Source organism: Camelus bactrianus, chromosome 1 (assembly GCF_048773025.1).
Source record: "Camelus bactrianus isolate YW-2024 breed Bactrian camel chromosome 1, ASM4877302v1, whole genome shotgun sequence".
Classification (NCBI taxonomy): Eukaryota; Metazoa; Chordata; class Mammalia; order Artiodactyla; family Camelidae; genus Camelus; species Camelus bactrianus.
In genome coordinates, this window is record NC_133539.1 from 100,793,113 (window position 1) to 100,810,035 (window position 16,923).

Sequence of the window (16,923 nt, forward strand, 5' to 3'; positions counted from 1 at the left end):
ACAGACATCAAATAATATTTATGAACATGATTCGAAGATGTTGATCACATGCTTGAAGAAAAATGAACACAACAAAATAGGAGAAGAGTGATAGGAAAATGTTGGAGAGGAACATTGTGGCCAAATTTCAGACAATGCTGTGTCAGAAGTTTCAAGAAGTTTCAGGGTTCATTGTAGAGGCACCGAGGAAGTCCTGAAAATTGTTAAGTGTGGACACTACTGTATTCTTTCAGGAAAAGTAATCTGTAATCTTGGAGCAGAATGCTTTGAAATAGCAACAGAATTACTGTATACAAATTAGCAATGTTTTACAATATTTTAGGAGAGAGAATGCTGATTAGGTTTAGGGTAGTGATACTTGGGATATAAGGGAAGACAGAACTATCACAAGGAAAGTAGCATCAAGTTTGAGAGCCAAATACATGTGGGGGAGTGAAGAAGCAGCTATGGTTATAGCATTATAGCCTATCCTAGTGTCGAGGCAAGTGATGGATAAATTGGACTGCAGTCCAATATTCTATTTTTGTTTGAAGCAAATTGTGTGTGTAGGGGGGGTCTATGTGTGTGTGTGTGCGTGTGCGCGTGTGCTCACAGACGCACGTGCATAATATTCACCAAATGGAAATACTTTAGTGTAGTTAAAACTATTCAATTGAATGAAAATACCCAAGAGTAAATGTACATCTGATTATCTATAACAACATCTGCTTGACTATAGAAAACAGACTTTTAGGACATTACTGGTTAAGGTATACAGAAATATACTTTTGAGGGGGGGTGCTTAATCATTTAAGCAAAGAAACTTGAACCCAGTCAGAGGGACAGTAAAGCTAAAAAGCCCCAAATATCTAGGTTTAAAATTTGAAATGTAATTTACACCTCAACTATATTAATAGAACAAGATATATTTGTGAGACATATAAGATTTTTTTAAAAAAATGCTTGGCCATCAAATCCAAACTCTGAGAATGATGCATGTAATTCTTCAGCATGTTTCAGGAAAATTGCAAAGAAACCTAGAGGAATGAGCCAGCAAAGACTTTCACTTACTACTTTAAAATAACTGTGATTTTCTTCTATTGTCCTGTGTAGTGGCTTTCTGACGTTTTGCTCTTTGAAACTTATAATCTCTATCTTGCTGAAATGATAGATTTTAGATGAGTCAAGGCCCAAAATTAGCAGGAAAGGGCAGAGACTAAATGAAACTTTTCATTACTTGTGATTTGAAACATTTCCCATCTGACTATCCATCTTACAAAAATCTTAATTCAACATTGATATTCCTAAAGCAAGATGGATCTAAAAAATGTTTAATATTTATTCACTGTGCAAGAAAACATTGATTTTAACAAGGGTGCAACTGTAGATTTTCTGCGTTATAGCTTAAGCTAGAATATGTGTAAACTTGTTTTCCTTGTTTATAGTTGTCGTTTTAAAGTAGCCTCCTAAGACACATACAACTGTAAAGACTTTATTGTTATGACAGCTTTAAAGAGCCAGATAAAAAAAAATAAACTGTTAACTCAAACATTTATTCTTACATAAAATGTAGCAAATACAATCTATTCTAAAACTTGTATTAATAAATCTCACTGTTTTCCATTGTTCTCAATTTAATTTTTAGATGGCTGGATTTAACAGAATTTTTGTCACATGGGTAGTAAGTGGAAAGGCTTAACCGAGGTTTAATACAGTAAATTTCCATCACACCAGCACAGACAGGCTACAAACAACAACTTTGGGAACTTATTACAGCTATCATTTATTGAGAGTTTACAACCTTAGGCACTGGGTTCAGACAGATTAAGTCATTTAACCATCATGACAGTAGCAGGTGCTGTTAACATCTTTATTTTATGGACAAGGAGATCCAGTGTTACTGCTTAAGTCAATAGTTCTCCAACGTTGGTGTATATCACAATCACCAAGAGAACTATTAAAGAAAATAAAGTCTAGGCTTCTTGAAATTGATGAAGATCTGGGCCTTTGTATTTTCACTGACTCCCCCGGGTGCTTCTGAACACCACCAAGGTTGTAGAACCACTGACTTAAGTATCTTGCCTAAGGTAATACATGGCTGAGTTGATTTTTAAACCCTAATTAATGAGATGCCAACAATTTATGCTCTTAACCAACATGCTATAGCCTCCAACTGTATTTACTCATTCTCTCAAATTACTAGAATATCTATGTGGTTTCTGAAAAAAATAAATATCTAGATAACTCCCTCCTCCTTAGGTCAAAAGGAACCAATGGTCTCTCACAGGATATAGTTGTTTTTTTTTGTTTTTTTTTTTAACTAACTGTAATATAAAGAAGTGGACGATTGATATTAGATACAATTATAACAAATCTATGTTGTATTTTGGTGAATGGTCACTGCAGATTTTCCAGCAGGAACAGGATAAAGGTATTGCATGAGTCTTTTCTGTATTGGAGGTGTGATTAAAGCTGGTGAATTCCGTGATGCCGGCACAGGGTGGCCCTGCAGTCCTGCGAGACTAAATACAGTGTCCCTTCAGCTTATAAACACAATATAATGAACTTTAAATAATGTGCTGCCCTTATGCACTGGACATTGAAATACTCTGCACTATTGAGTATAAAATGAGGCTAAACATTAGCATTAATTGTTGAACATAGAAACCATCTACTTTGCAGCTCTCATTATAAATCTGTTTTGAAAACGACACAACGGACCAGCAGCCCTGAACCTCAGTCAAGTACTTCAGCATGAGAGACACTGATAACAACTACAGATGTAGTTAAGGTTTTCTTTTTCTGGCCCACAAAGTTTTGTTTTTGTTTTTTTTTTCCTGTGTTTTTGCAGAAAACGATTTTCAGACAGCTTGGGGAAAGATTCTGAAAAAGCTGAGTTTCATTTATGGACATATGGCTATAGCACCCCCTGCTGATGACTGCTGGGATTAAAGTTCGTGTGATGCTGACCTCAGAATTCACAGTTGCTGGAGCATAACGTTTCACTGTGAGACAGAACGGTAATGCTACCTCAACGTCTCTTACCTGACCTTTAGATTGCTGTTAGGTTTTCTTTGAAACTCTAAATCATCAACTTTCATTGGATTATTTGTACTTTTTATGACCTGTTGTTTATTTGTTCATTCAGTCATTCAACAAATACTTATTGAGTGCCGACTCTAGCTGGAGATATTCTAGTTGTCTGTGATATGGGTGTGAACAAAACAAAGCTTCCTCCCTCATGGGAGGAATAGTAGAGAGAGATGAAAATTGGAGAGAAGACAAAGACAGGTAAATACATAGTAAGTCAGGTGGTGATAAGCATTATGGGGGATGAAAAAAAGAAGCAAGATAACAGAAAAAACAAATGCAGATGGAGGTTGGGAGATTGTTTTTTATAGGCTGATCTATATTTTGTGTTATTTTCTTTACATCCTTTGAAAGAGTGCACTAAACACAAGCAAAAAGGAGAGGATGTCTGTTTCATAACCCATCTACTCTTTAGGAAAATGCACAGACTATATCTACATAACTTTGCCTCTAGTGGAAGACTTCAAAGTTTTCCTGCAGCGATGAGATGAATAGTAAGTCCCAAGCAGAAGTCAGAGCGTAAAGGGAGACAGCATTAGGCAACCCACCTGTGAGGAGTGAAATGGGAGGTGAATCTACCTGTGGAGGTGCAAGACATGTTTTTAGAAAACCTTTTACATCCAAAATAAATGCATCAATCTTTGCCTCACAACAGAGCTACATCTGAAGCTGTTTTTTGAGACCAAGCTCTTTTTCTTTCTTTCTTTTTTAAAAATCAGAATTGTCTGTCACAAAGCTAGTGGAACAGAGCACTGTAACAAGGTCACAGCTGTTTGCACATCGCGTTTCAATGTTATTGAAAGCATGTTATTACAGTCTCGTTCTTAACATGAACACATCTGCACAATGGAGAGGGATGGTGTTCAGCTTTGTCCCTTTTCTGGCCCCTGTCCTAAGACCACCCACGTGGCTATAGCCCCACCCTGACCATCTCTGCTGGTCAGAAGAGAGAGAGAGATTCCCTGTATGGAGCTCATATGAGCTAAATCTCAATGCAACAGAATGAATAATTTCTGTTTCCATGCATATTAAACTAAGAAAAAGAAGAAATGAGTCGAATCTATTAAATAGCACTGGTCAGTAGAAAGAGATGCGGTTTGAAAATGAGAACTCATAAAGAGCAGGAAGATGACAAACAGCCAGGGCATTGATTGACTTTCATTCCTCTGTCTCTTCTCCCCATTTGTATGACTTCCAAGGCAAACCCCAACTGTGAATCAGTCAAAGCTTCTGCCCTCTCAACATCTATCGCCAAGATGCTATGCATGCTCAAGAAAAATCACACACTTTTAGGGGACTAGGAATATGCAAATTCGTGGTCCTCAAAATAGCCTGGAAAATGGTTCTCAGAATAGCCTAGAAAATTCTCATTGTGTTTTTAGTCAATTCTATCTCCTGTTTTTAACTTTGGCTTCTCTCCTCTACTGATGACCTCATCAGACTTCATCACAACCTTCCTCTCAGGAGAAGACCTACTTTCTTATTACAGACGGAGATAGAGGCCACCTGGTTGTTATCCTCTAATCTTCTGATGCTCACATTACCTTCGAAAGTCTCAGCATCTGTTAAGTTCTTCTCATCCCTCTTCCTTTGGTGGCAAAGGACTTAGTCTAGCTGTTCTAGGATGCTCCTTTTCCCAGTTCTTTCGTATCCTCAGTGAACTTGCTGTGTCATTCATCCACCCAGCCCTCCATTCCCTCTGCCTACTGGTTTTCTGAGGCCCTGGTACAGTAGGGTAAATCAATGGGCTTTGGGATTAGTGGGATCTGACCTTGGACAATTCGCAGGGTTTCTCTCAAACTGTTTCTTCATCTGTCAAGTAGGGATCAGGATATCTCTGTACAGGGGTTTTGTAAGGATTAAGTGACAATACGCAAAGCACTTGGATCATAGCAAGTATTCCAAAAAAAAAATGAGGGCTTTTGTTATTGCCTGTGTTATCCTACTGCGGCATACTACCAACTTTTGCAACTGTCCTTTTCAACGCATATTTATGTATATTTCCAATTTTACCCTTACAAAAGCTTATAATATAAGCAGGACTGATCTAGAAATGAATTCAAAGTAATAAAATTTCTTTCACAAGGTCACAGAATAGGTGGTGGTGAAACTGAGACTCAAAATCGGATTCTCTGAATCCTGCTTCAGTGTATGTTCATCTACATTTTCTGCCTTTTTTTAGTATCTGATTCCTTATGGGGAGTATTTGACTGTCTATGAATTTTGGATTCATTTGAACTTAGGAGTTAATGAGCTGCTATTATTACAAAATAAAGCTTGTATTTCTCTGTGCAGATATCATTTGTGTTTTCCCTTGTAGTGTGGCTTACTTACGAGTTTGATGTTCTTTATGTATGCAAAGCGGGGTAGGTGTTAATTGCATTACCTGAAGCAAAGACTACAGATGTGTGAGGTTAAAAAAACAACATGGATGTTATATAATGCTTTGTGAACAAAACTCCAAACACTTATGACAAAGACTATATAACATATGGCTTAACATCTATTGAGTTTGCAAGTGTAAAACATCCAGGGAGAGGAAATATGTGGTTTTCTTTTTTCATCAGTAATTTTTCTTATTTTATAGATTTGAGGTTTAGGAGTAATTTTGAGGAGTCAACTAGTTCAGTTGGCTGTTTTCAAGTGTATATTTAGGTCACCTGAATTTCAAGATACTTTATAGCTTATGTAAACAACTTACATCAGTATGGAATCATGTTATGTAAATGGTTTCTTCATTCCATTTGGGGAAAAATAACTATTTTTTGAACTATTAGAATAAAAACTAAGCTAGCGAATGAAGAATCGGGAATACATGAGAGGGTGCTGGCATCGATTTCAACACAGAACACAGAATTCTTACAGGAGTTGTAAGGACTGAAGTATTTATTCCCCTAAGCTTCTGGGAGGGTTGGAATTGCTGTGGCTGAAGAAAACTGCCTTGTTTAAGATTATACCTGGTCCCAGGGGCAGCCCCCATCCAATGGCCAATAAAGGGTTGTATAAAGGCCTGGCCTTCTTGCCTCAGTTCAGAATGGCGTGGAAGGGAGTCAAAGAGAAATAGCACCAGATACATGTTAATAAAGATGCAAAACAGATGCTGTTCAGACCACTGCACTAGAGGAGATTGATTTCAGTATAAATGAAGCTCAATTCCAACTAAGACAAAAGTAACTGAAGTTTTTAAATGGGGAAAAGAAATGAGAGAACAAAAAGCGGCTAAAGAAAGTGAAAATAAAAGGGAGAACAAAAAAGGTGACTAGGGGCTTCCCGGGAAATAAAAATTACAAAAGAGGGATAAAAGGAAATTACTAAAAATGGCTTGGCAACGTAGTGAAGGACAATGTACATTTTGTAGTTGGTCAGCATTGCATTTTCTTCAGTGACGACTCAGCACAGGGGCTGGTAACCCCTTAATGGACACGGCCTAGTGCAGGCAGAAATCAGGCAAAAGCTTCAAGCAACCCGTGTGCCATGTGGGAGCTCAGCATTCACAGACTCATCCGTTTCCAGGACTCCTTTTAGGGATGACCCGGGCGTCCACTGAGACTGCAGTGGAGCACGACATCTCCCTCTGTGCAATCTGGCCTCTACTCACTCTCTTCTCTTCCACGGATGTTGAACTCAAGATCTGTAATGAACATCTGACATGCTAATCTCCATCTGAAGCTACCTCTGCGGGAATCTAGCCTCTAACAATGTGCTTCTTATACCAGTAGTCCCTAGGCTGTTCACAAAGTTGAAATAGATGATTCTTTATTCTCTTCAAAGACATCGTCCTGCATAAGTCAAACATCAGTACAGCCTTAGAATATATACCAGCTACAAGATTGTGGCACTTCATTTTAGCTAAAAAGATATGGTTTATTTTGACTAACACGTTATTCCGTCATTTATGTGTTCATTTCTACACATTCTACGTTTGAATTTTTGGTTTTTGCTGTAATGATCTATTATGTCCCAGAATAACTGAAATGGATCAATGGTTCAAAGGTGATCTACTAAATCATAAATGTAAAGAGAGGCATCGTAATATAAATGCTGCTACTCAAACAACATTATAAATACTAATCTATTACATTTTAAGTACAGAATTAATTGGATGGTCACAGCAAATAAATCTGGCATGAGGCTTTTAAACAAGGAGTGAAAACAAAATGCTGACAGGAAGAACTGTCTATATGAAAATTGGGTTTTATTGGATCAGTGATCCATTCATCTCTATTCCTTGGAACATTGTTTGTATTGAAAATTTGTCAAATAACACTGTGAAATCATTGAAGGTATCACATGATTTTCAAACAAAGCACAGTGATCTTGCTAGTCAACCAAATTTTGGTTGCTTCTACAAGAAAAAGTGAAAAATACTGCTTTCTTGCATGAAATTGATGAATTTAGTTTCAAAACATAGAGATGGATCCAAAGTTTGAGGCCTTGAACAAGAATCATACTATTTTAAAAAATATTAAAATAAATACAAAGCTATGGATAAACCTTAGCTTGAGAAAGAATGGAACAGAAGCAATTGTTAAAACTTATTTTATTAAATAGTACTGATGGGCATCAAATTATATTAACACATTGAAAAAGTAATTACTCTCTGAGACAGACAGTCTTATGATGGGACAGGCTATCTATGATGTGTGATGATATGTGGAGAATGAATGAGTTCCTGGCACATACGTGAGACACATTGAGCCGTAAGTGTTCTGTGAAATTGTTTTCTTTATTATGAAAACCCCATGCTATAGAAGATGTCATGCTTTAAGTTCAATCATGATTACTCTGTGAACCCTAATGAAGACTGGAAGAGCTGTGCTGGCATTAACACTGAAGAAATGCCATTTACATAGGGCCATCAAGGAAGACCATAGCTACCGGAAGTCAGCTATACCGATAGCTTTACTCAGAAAGTGTGCTTGGTGTCCAACAAAACACTTCCTGCTGCTATTTCTATGTTGAAGGAAGAAAGTGAAAATTATGAATGTGCCAAAACTTTAGCCATGTAATTTAGGTATTATTAACATCCTGGAAAAAATAAATAAGCAACCAATATAAGATTTCTTTTCTACTCTGAAGTAAGCTCATCGAAGAATATTCATATTATTTTCTTCTATCATCCAGACTTTAAAAACTGGATTCTTTGAACACATAGGCCCCTTTTAGTGTCACCTCTTTTCCCTGCAATCTCATAGTAAAACTCTTCCAATAATAGTTGATGTGGCCCTCTCTTTGCTGTCTTACCTCCTGTTCCTTCTCCAGCCCATTCCAGTGGGGCTTCTGTTTACACTCCTCAGTGAAACCACTTCTGTCAATGACAAACTGGCTTCCATCTCGGCAAGTTCAAGAATAAAGTCTTCAGATATTTCATCAAATTTCAGCCCGTTGACTTCCTGCTTATTCGTATACATGTTTTATAAATATATACATGTATATAATTTGTGTTATATATTATGTGAATAAAATATGACTTATATTTAATATGAAAGACTTTTGGCAAAACACAGTCATCCTCTATCTGAACTCCCCACTCCTTATTCCCGTTTTCAGTCTGGTAAGCTGCGTTAGATGTCCCCAAATCCAGTCTCTCTCACAGACCGCCCCGCTTCAGCCCACCCTGAGTGGCAGCCTTCTGGGGGACTGCTGCCTCCACTTCATGAGATTTCTGAGGTTGTGTGTGCCAGTCTGCTTGCTTCTTGTTGGCTTAAAATCTGGAAGGCACTTACTTGGGTTTCAGCTGCTAAAATAAGCTGTGTCCCTTGAATCTCAAACACTTTTCTTCTTCCCCTCTCCCCAACTTTTTATTTTGAGAAATTTTCTCCTTTTGCCTTTATTTTTGTGCATTTATTTATCTATTGTCATTTTAAAGGCACTTAAAAAATATAAGTAAGTATGTGTGACAATTCTGCCATATTTAACCAGAATCATTCCCCCCTCCTTACAATAGTTTTTTGTGTATTTTCAGATACAGGAACATTCCTCCTCTAAGTCTTACCTTATTAGCCACTCTTTCTAAAACTCCTTTTACAGATAGTGACTTTTCTCCCAGCCCCTACATTTCGGAATGTTCTGAGTTTCAGGACTCAGCTCTGTTCTCTTTTCTGCCTTTTCTTTTCCAGGCCCAGGGTCTTATATAACATCTATACACTAATCCCCAAATATATGTCTTCTGCCCCAAGCGCTACCAAAAGCTCCAGCTAAATAATCCAAACTCCCACAGAAAATGTTCATATCTAAAAGGCATCTAGAACTAATATGCCCCTGGCAGAATTTTGATCTTTTTCTTTCCCTGCCAAATTGTCCTGTTTTCTTTTTAATTGTTTTCCTACAGTGCAGAAACATGGAAGCTCAAAACCTATGTTTTCTAGATTCTCTTGCAGCTAGACATGCTTTAGGTTCTGCAGTAGATGCACTGGGAAAGGCTTACTTTCTGAGTTAAGTGGATACAGAGGTAGCACTACACTTTGCCGGTGCAGACCTGGCAGCGATTTGGTGTCAATTATTTCTAATATCATCGTCTTGATCTCCAGGTCTCACTTAAAGCATTATGCTCCTTGGAGCTTAACTTTTGTAGTGTCGGCTTCTGACTCAGTGAACTGTGGCTAAGTGTGTAACCCTGAAAAAGTTTGAAGAATGGCTCGCTGGTCACCTTAGTGTGGCCGACTTAGCATATTTCAGGGTAGGCCAGGTTTTTTCTTGCATTTCCTGGAGTAATTTTTCAAGTCCAAGTTTAAAAGTTGCTATTCTTGCTCATCCACTAACTTTGGAGCCCATAATGTCACATTTTGTATCTTCTGCTTGAAATATTTCTCAAAAAACTTGATTGATACAGAAGGGATAGCTATTTACTACAAATGGATGTTGAAAAGTTGGAGCAGACATGTGCATTGCAGCATTTTTCACTATGGCCAAGATATAGAAATAGCCTGAGTGTCCATCAACAGATGAATAAAGAAAATGTGAGTTGTATCTGTGTGTATATATCCACATATTGTATACACACAATAGACTATTATTCAGTCACAACAAGAAGGCAGTCCTGTCACTTGTGGCAACATGGATGGACCTTGAGGTCATCATACTAAGTGAAATAAATTAGGCAAAAAAAAATACTGTGTGATTTCACATATAAGCCAACTCTAAAAACATCGAACTCACAGAAACAGAGAGTAAATGGTGATTGCTAAGTGTGAGGGGGTCAGGGAAATGAGGAGATGTTGGTCAAAGGGTACAAATATTCAGGTAGAAGATGAATAAATATTGGGGACCTAAGATTTAGCCCAATGACTATAGTTAACAATATTGTTTGGTATAATTGAAAGTTGCTTTGAGAGTAGACCTTTAATCTTCTCGCCATAACAACACCACCAACAACAAAATAATAATTTTGTGAATGAAGGATGTGTTAACTAATCTTACTATGGTAAATATTTTGCAATATATTCATGTATCAAATCATCACATGTGCACTTTAAACTTACACCGTATATGTCAACTACATCTCAGTAAAGCTGGAGCATAAAGCTGAAATCCACAGACATTATGGACATCCACTATAAAAGTACCCCTCTTAGAGAGTTTGATTGAATGAGGGTCCATATTTTCTGAATATTTTAGCAAGTTAAATATAACACCAGAAATATTTTACAGCAGTCAACTTTTATATAAGCTGTGCAAAATATTTTTCAAGTGCTAATTTCCTTTGGTTATCACCATAAATTGTGAATAAACATTTATTGTCTATATTTATTAGAAGATATTCTTGCGTCACATGTAAAATAAGAACATGCTTCCATGGAGATATACTATAATTAAAGAGCTTAGAAGATTCCAAAAGATGTGAAAAAAGTTAATATGGAGTTGAACTCAGTTTCATATTAATGGTTATTGCTGGGCACAAAAGAAATGGGAATGATTAGCAATGCCGAAGGGTGTAATGAGCATCTCTGAAGTAAGACTGCTTTATTGGTTAAAGTTCAGAATAACCTTAGAAGTTAATCTATGTTTGTTTCCATTTCAATGATGGTTAAATCAATAGAGGAAATGGTTGTCTTGAAATTACACAGTAGTCAGGAATAGTCAGGAAAAGATCTATGAGTTTTGGGTCTCAGAATATTTCACTTTCTAAAGGAATCTCATACTTGTGTTACAAATACCAGAGGAATTAAGGTTTAGATAGTTGGTTTAGTATTTTTCACAGCTATTTAGCCTTTCTCAAAGACATTTCTGTGGTGAGACTTTATACTCTCAGCCCCAATGGGTAATTTATGAGTGTGCAATTTAATAGACTCCTCAGATTCTGCCATGTATACATTTTAATGTGAACCTGATGTGATTATCTTTAGTACCATGGCACACACCCTTAGTTTCTAGGGCTCATATGTGCATTTAAGCCAAGTTATAAGCTTGTTCATTTGCTGTAACTTTAATTTTTGGAGTTTCCCCCCTTGTTATTAAGAAGTACTGTTTCACTGACTGCATACTACATAATCAGAAAATTTGGGATAAAAAATAGAAAGGCTCAATGACTGTTGGCACTCTTTATAAAACATAGTAGCTATTACGCTGATAATGAGGTCAGGTGTAATTATTGACTAACAGATAGGAAGACAATTTCACAGACCACTGACAGAGATATGAGAGAATTCCTTGAAAGGAATAGAGAGTTTATGCAAAAGGCATAATAGGATTATCTGAATGTGATAAAAATAGCATACTTACAAAAAAAAGATTTCATTTTCTTAATACTATCAAAGTGGCATCAGTTGCCAAATTGTTAACTCATATCACCCTTTAAATATACACAGGTTTTGGAACTATAATTAAATCATTCAGTGGTTCAATAACTCAGAATATATGCACATAAACTATTGCATTGGAGGCAAAGGCAGGTGCTAATCATATAATTGTTGAATGTCCCTCCTGCTATTGTTTTTCAAATTAGGTTTTTACAATCGCCTCATCTTTTGTCTTATAATTTCTCATCCCTTTTCACCAAATGTTCCATCTTCTTCAGCTGCCAAAGTCTTACAGTTACATTCCTCATGCTGTATTACAAAATCATCATTATCAGCTTCATTCCACGAAATACGTATTGAGCACTTATTATGAGCCAGATATCATGCTAAATGCTGGGGTTACAAGACTTGTGAGGTCAAGTGTGGTTTATTCTGTGAAAAATACTTTAATAACTTTAAAAGTAAATTTAATTTTACATCACAGAAATCATTAAGGGTTTGAAGGGGTGGCACATTTCTCATGCAGCCAGCTGCCTAAAGCTTTGGAGAAAATGTGACAGATTTTACTTGTTAGCAGTATACGAAGGAGAACAGACCATACAAACACATCAGTGCAGGTAGTTTTTCTCTTGACGTTTTGGCTGACCTAACATTTTACAAGACAATTGGACCCTCTTTCTGGGTCAGATCTGTCCTTCCTTTTGTTTGTACAGTTTCTACTTTTCCCAGAGCTTTGGCAACTAATATAAATTCTCTGTTTTCACTTTTATTTAAACTAAAAGACATATATATCTTTACTTCATGGATAGGGTTGTACATAAGAAGAAGAAACAGAATAGCTATGTATTTCAGGTATGAGGTTTATACTTTAATGTCATATTTTGATTCTCAAAAACAGTTTCATTATTTATTTGGGGGAAGTTCAACCCTGAATAGTTCAAACAAATCAATAAGTTAACCAGTTATTCATGTAGCTGATTGTGGAGCATTTTATTGGTTGGGAAATTTTTGATGCCGAGCTATTTTGAGGATTTTATCGACAAAGCAATGCTGCGTGGTGACAAAAAGAACTAGGCAGACTGAAGCATAAGCCTGCACGCTTGAGCCCTTTTGGGATCATTTAGTATCTGTGTGACCTTCTTTTTATTATTTTCCTCTCTGTTTCTTTGTAGATGCATTTATATTGTGAGATTATACTGTCCTGAATTGAAGTGATACCGTGAGGTCCTTTGCGATCCTCAAAGTTTTGATCTGATCTCCATCAAGGGATCAAGATTATTCAGTATCTTTTGTAGTAACCTATAATGCAAAAATAATATGAAAATGAACTTATATATGTGTATGTGTGACTGAAACACTATGTGGTATACCAGAAATTGACACAACGTTGTAAACTGACTACACTTCAATCAAACTTAATTAATTAATTAAAAAAAGAAACCTAAGAAGGTTTAAAAACTGACTATGGTTTTAAAGAAAGGAAGAAATGGTTGTTTCATTAGGTACTCGTGGGTAGGCTGATCTGTTATGCTAAGAAAGTTGATCTCTCTGATTTCAAACTTTTTTCAGGAAATTTGTTTAACAAGCTGCTGATGAAATAGGTCTGTAGTGCATTAAGTACCATCCTAAAAATCTTTAAAAGTGGTCGTGATATGGTTGGGTTTTTTCCCCCACATTTGATCAGGGTGCAGAAGTCTGAATCATATAATGCCTAGAGGTCTTTCTGAAGTCTGTTAGTCCCTGAAGCTATTTAAAGTAATAAGAGCAAAAGCCATATAATTTTTGATACTTCAAAGAATTGGCTTTACAGAAGCCTTCACAGCTCCAGAGACTTACTGGCTAATCCTACTCTTATTCTATTTACACATCTCTTATTTATATTCAGTCTGCAGTGATTTAGGCATAAATTTGTTCTCTCAGAGAATAGTTATCCCCTGACTCAATTCTCAAAATGGAATAAAATGAGATGTATATACCAAACCCAGCATGCACTGTGCATGGGAAAAATACACATCCTTAGAATTTCTTAAAAGTTAAAGGGATCTGGGAGAGGAGGAGATGAATGGGTGTTGCAAATCAATATGACTTTTTTGGGGAAACATTTATTTGTTTTTTTAGTTTTATTTATTCAAATCCATTAAGTTTGCTTTTTCTGTGATATGTGCATGTAAAGGATTCACTACCTCTGTAGTAAAGCACTGGGCTGTTAGGTGAAAAGTAGTAACAGTGAGGAAGGCTCTTCTTTAAATACCAACACCACTGCTTAATCACGATGCCTGGTGCTTTAACCGCTTGGGCATCAGGTTTTTCCCCTGTAAAATTATGGGGTTGATTGGCTAAACTTAGACTCAAGTTATTATTATAATTGAATTGATTAGAATAACCATGGTAATTTCATTTTCTGTTTTGTTTCCATGACTTTAGTTTCTTTCATTTTTTAAGCTTATGTGAAACTTGTTTGAGTAGTTTTAAATACTAATTATCTTTTATGAATCAGCAAATAAACAATAATATAGTCATACTGGCCACTAGGTGTTTTCTGTTTAAATATGTGGCTGTATTTATATTAGGCAAGTGAACGTAGAAAAATGTTTTTTCAAACAAGACTGATTATAAGAATGTCCTCTAGAGGGATCCATTTTATTGCTTTATAGCGATAGGCTTGAAATTGTCCTAAATTTTTGTTTAATACATATTAGAATATTGAAGGTTTACTGCTATGACTATTTAATGATGGGGGCGGGGTGTGGACAAAATCACAAATAAATCATGAAAGATTTAAAAAGTCTATTTTTGGATAGAGATGGAAAGTCTATTTTATTCAGATAAACATTTTTAATATGATATGAAACTGATGATACAATAGATTTCATGGAAAATACATTTCTTTCCCATATGTAATAACTTTTTAATGTATCTTTATTGAAGTATAGTCAGTTTACAATGTTGTATCAATTTCTGGTGTACAACACAATACTTCAGTCATATAAGAATATACATATATTCATTTTCATATTCTTTTTCACCATAAGTTGCAGCCCTTATTACCAACTTATTTGAATATGCATTGTGTGCAAATTCCATGTATAAAACTAGGAAAATAGCAATAGAACAAATTTGAATATTGGAGAAATGAAATTAATGAATGTCAAAGATAAAGTAGAAAAGGTAAATAAATAAAGTCAACAAGTGTTTTGGTAAAGGCCCACAGAATATATAATTCCTTGGTAAATATACTCAAAAAGTATGAAAAGAAAGTAAAAATAAAATATATAAGTGTTAGTAAGAAGAAATGAGATGTAGCCATGGTATGGCAGAGTTCTAATAAAATTACAGGGGCATACTATAGAAAGTACTATAAAAATACAAATACAATTCTGTAAGAAATGGACAACGTTCTAGTAAAATATAAAAACTCCCTGAAAGTAAGAAACTTGAATATATTATTAGAAAAAATTAAAGAATGAAAGCTTCCTAGCACTTTCCCAGTGTCTTTCCTCAGAAGAAAATGCTATTTTAATTCTTTTTCTAACTGATTCTTCCTCACAGAAAGGCTTCAACCATCCTTTATTTTAAATAACCACAATGTCCTCTAACAGTAATTTTTGCTTCCATTCACTTACTAACTGCTGCTATAAAGGAAAATTTGGGGAGATTTTTATGAGTTATGAGCCTAGAATGTCTTATGAACAATACAGGTATCACCTCTATTTTATGGATAATTTGAAAAATAAGTTGCATGCTATTTAAAAAATACAGCATTCTCAGATCAGCACGCTTTTGTTTCTTATTTCCTGACTTGACACAGAAACTTCCACAGAACTTTTTGAAACAAAATAATGAATTCTATTTTGAAAGTATGAACTTTCATTCTTTTTTATGAAATAGTAGCTTGTTAATTTAGCTTTGCATTATTTATCTCAAGATCAGAGATAATTGACTTTTTAGTCTCTGATAAATAGAATATAAATAATCATACCTCAACTTGTTCTTTAAAAAAAATACTCTGCTTGATTTTGATTTCTGTAGAAACTCTTTAATTACAGTGTTGCTATTTGCTATTAATTTGCTATTAAATGTACATAACCTATTGAAATTTTACATATTGATTCATTTTCTTAAATAATTCATAGAATTCTATACAAAATGTTTCAGTTCAATGTACGTTCATTACATTCTTCTTGTTCTAAACAAATAACTAACTATAAAGAAAAATGAAATCTCAACAAGTTTTTAAAAATAGGAATTGTAAATTGTTTCTTAATGCCTTTGACATTCATATGGGAGTTGTTTTCAAAAACATGGGTTTTTGAAAACTTCATGAATTCTATTATGCTATTTTATTATTATAAAGCAATGTTATAAGGGATTTTTAAATCTTGGAGAAGGGGAAAACACATTGTCTCAAGGATTAAATATGCAGATAAATTCAATGGCGTAATGTTTCCTTAGCCCAACCTCTCAGATAATTTTTCTGCATTTTTGATCTCAGTAATTGGCATTTCTTTCACCTAATTCTAGATATTTTGCATCCTTTTGTCCCCGATATCCTGAACCCACAGGTCACCAGGTTCTCTTCAATGTTTCTCTAGTCTGTCTTTTCACCTTTTGCTCCAAAAACTAGCTTAGTTTAGGCTTCTATTCTTTCTTTGCTTCCTTCTTTCTCTCTTCTCTCCTCTTGTTTCCCTCCCTCCCTCCCTCTCTCTCTCTCCATCTGCACTAGCGCATGTCTGTTTACTGATTTCTTGAGAGGTAAATCTTGGACACATCTATGATCTATTGGCTCCTTTTAATTCTCACCTGAACAACTGTAACCAGGCTTTCTTTTATTTACTAACTCTTGTTAAATTTGAAGGTAACTACAATTTGAATTACAAGCTGCCTCCCTACTAGGTTTCAAGCCCAAAGTATCCTGCCCCAACATGTGCTTTCTTTAGTTCCGTTGGGTCTCCAGGTTGTTCACCGCTTGGCCTGACCCTGTGATTATCTCTAATTAACCTTTAAACTTTCCCAAAGATTTAAAATAAATAAAAAGAAAGCTGCTCATGTTATTTTAACTTTGGCTAATCTTTAATATGTCTTCTTAATTCCTATTGGCTTACCTGTTTTCTGACCC

At 35.5% G+C, this 16,923-nt stretch overlaps 1 long non-coding RNA gene across 2 annotated transcripts in view; it reads left to right on the forward strand.

The window, feature by feature from the left end:
* LOC141578178 (uncharacterized) overlaps positions 1-16,923 on the forward strand; it is a 200,164-nt gene that overhangs the window by 80,911 nt on the left and 102,330 nt on the right. For both annotated transcript variants that reach the window (XR_012508247.1, XR_012508253.1), the window contains exon 2: positions 2,831-2,999. This is a non-coding gene — a long non-coding RNA (uncharacterized LOC141578178). The remainder of the gene's footprint in view (positions 1-2,830; positions 3,000-16,923) is intronic.